Genomic DNA, 2,795 nt, shown 5'->3' with positions numbered 1-2,795 from the left:
TTCTAAAAAAATGAAAAAGAAAAAAAGAATAGGGATTGCTAAATACTCAGTCATATGTACAAAGTTACCCATTCTCATCTATCATAAATGGGACACAGAAACTGAGGACAATGAAAAATAAAAAAATGAACTATTTTTTGTAGACGAAGAGGAAGTATACAATGGAGGACTTGGGGGTACAGAAACTTCAATTACTCCTTCAAGCATTTGTATGACCTTTTTCATTGAGGGTCTCAGTGAAGGATCTCCCTGAATACACCAAAGTGCCATAATCACAAGCCTCTCTAGCCTCTTCATGTCATTCCTTGCCTCCTCATTGTTTTCTATCAACTTATCTAATCTTTTATCTTTGTAGCATACATAAGCCCAAACTATCAATGCCTTCTCTTCTTCCCTTGCAAAGGCAATGCAGGACTTGCAACAAATGATCTAAAGTAACATCACACCAAAACTGTACACATCAACCTTAACTGAAATGGATGCTTGGGTAAACCATTCAGGTGCAAAATACCCAATTGTCCCTCTTATTGCTGTAAGAGATGCTCGACTTTGCTCCGCCAACTTTTGCTAATCCAAAATCGGCAATCCTTGGGGTAAAGTACTCATCCAGAAGTATGATTTGAGGCTTTATTTCACAATGAATAATCTGAGTGCTGCACTCTTCATGTAAATACATTAGGCCTTTCGCTATTCCAAAAGCAATTTTCACTCTTTGGTTCCAATGAGGCTTGGATATCCCAAAGAGAAAAGTTAAACTAGCTAGAGAGCCATTACTCGTACTCATAAACCAGAAGCCAGTGCTGTCCCTCATTACAATAACCAAGCAAACGGACTAAATTCTTGTGATGAGTCTGACCGATAACATTCACTTCAGTTTTGAATTCCTTCTCACCTTCTTCTACTACCTTATCTAACTTCTTGACTGCAACAAATATTTTAGAATCTGATGCAAGGACCCCTTTATAAACAGTTCCAAAAGCACCTTTACCCAATATTTGCTTGAAGCCCATGGTTGCTTGTCCGAGCTCTTTAATGTATAGCTTCTCACATTTGTTGCGAGTGTGCTGTCAATATTCCATGGCATATTCACCTTTTTATGGCACATGTAGAAACTAGCCACGAAACTAGCTAAGAAGAAAAGGATATTGAGGAATGCACAGCTGCTAAGAAGTACTGCCGAGATAACTACCATTGGCTCACCTTTCTTATCTGACTTGCCTTCATATCTGAACCATGACCTTTAGGTAGTTTGATGAGAGCTATTCTTGTAATATTTGTGTTCTTTCTTCCATTAGACAGAGGATACTTCGTCTTCCAGCAAGATCTGTCTTTATCATCATAAACTGCCACAACACACAAGCAATCATTGAGGCATAGCTGTTTGCACGTTGCCTCATCAACTGCAGATCCTTTAAGAAAGTTGTTATCTGAGACCGGCCAGTCTGTGTTTGTTAGCTTTACAATTTCAAACTCTTTATTTGCTTCCCGTCCATTGTGGCAGTTAAGTGTGAAATTTGGTTTGCAGCCTGTCCAATAGTCCGATTGGTCCAAGGCAGAAAATCCAACAGGGCAAGAGCAAGATGCATGACTATAACCACTTTCTTTAGTACAAATGCTGTTGGGTCCGCAGAACCCACCACCATTAGCATAATTAACAAATGCATCACAAATATTATCAGGAATGCCATTTACTTCAGTCCATGATGTAGGACTACTTCCACCACTTGTGGTGTCCTCCTTTCCGAGGTGTTTGTATAATCTGAAGACTCCATCGTGATCAATCCTAGCCATGTGGTAGAAAGTTTCATTTGAGCCAGGATTTTTCTTGAAAACGTTGAACCAATTGGTTAATATTGCGTTTTGGACGTACATGTATCCGGCCTCAGTAAAGTTCAACTGTGTTGCCAAGTTTACTGTCCAGCTAGAAAAATAAGCTTTCCCAAGGATTTCAGATGGCATAGATAGAGAATAAAGCACCAGATTTCCGTCAGACTGAAAAGCAAGCTGGAAGCGCCCTTTCGAATAATTTGTGTCAGGTTGGCGAGACCTGAGTGTGGTATTCCTGTACAGTGTTTGGCCTGGCAAAATTGTATCAGTAGGCTCTTTGAAGCTCTCCCACATTGGATTATATTGCTCATCTAAAATCACCAAGTTCCCATTATCTAGCATAACAAAGCAACTGGACTTTGATCCATTCCTTTGAGGTTTCCATAACTCTTTGCCTAGAGGGTCATTGAGAACAAACTCTTTGTTGCTAGATAGCTTCAGCGCAGAATCTTGTGGTGCTGGATTATTGCCATTTGCAGAACAAACTATGGTTTTGTCTTTTATTTTATCAAACCAAACTGCAAACAAGAATTGGTTCAGTCTTATTGCTTTGAATAGGATGAAATCCAAAGGCAAATTCACCTGAACGCAACTTCCATGGACCAGTTCCTTGCTGTGCAATTAAAGGTGAGTCCAGCAATATATTACAGTCATCTTTGGTATAGGTGAAAACAACGGCAAGGAGAGGAAGAAGAAGAAGTAAAAGCAAGAGAGAACAAAAATGAGGAAGTGTTGAATTAGCCATTGCAATGGTTATGGCTTATGGGGTTATGAGTTAGAAAGAACCCATGGCAGCCTTTATATAGAAGGAAACGTTTAGTGGGTTTTAACTCGACTTTTTAAGCAGTTGTTCAAGTCTTGTGATTGAAACTTCTGAGAACCACGTCAAATTTCATGGTCAAGATATTTTTTAATAGACTAACATCAAATTCTTGTGGAAAACGTCTAATTGCAAAGCTGAACCGGAA

The 2,795-nt window shown here is 39.3% G+C and overlaps 1 pseudogene; it reads right to left on the bottom strand.

The window, feature by feature from the left end:
* Positions 1 to 429: 429 nt before the first annotated feature.
* LOC115983536 lies at positions 430 to 2,572 on the bottom strand (annotated as a pseudogene).
* Between the last annotated feature and the right edge of the window lie 223 nt (positions 2,573 to 2,795).

The sequence above is a fragment of the Quercus lobata genome, chromosome 4, assembly GCF_001633185.2.
Source record: "Quercus lobata isolate SW786 chromosome 4, ValleyOak3.0 Primary Assembly, whole genome shotgun sequence".
Taxonomy (NCBI): Eukaryota; Viridiplantae; Streptophyta; class Magnoliopsida; order Fagales; family Fagaceae; genus Quercus; species Quercus lobata.
The sequence above is the reverse complement of the archived record's forward strand: the minus strand, read 5'-3'. Positions and strand labels throughout refer to the sequence as shown.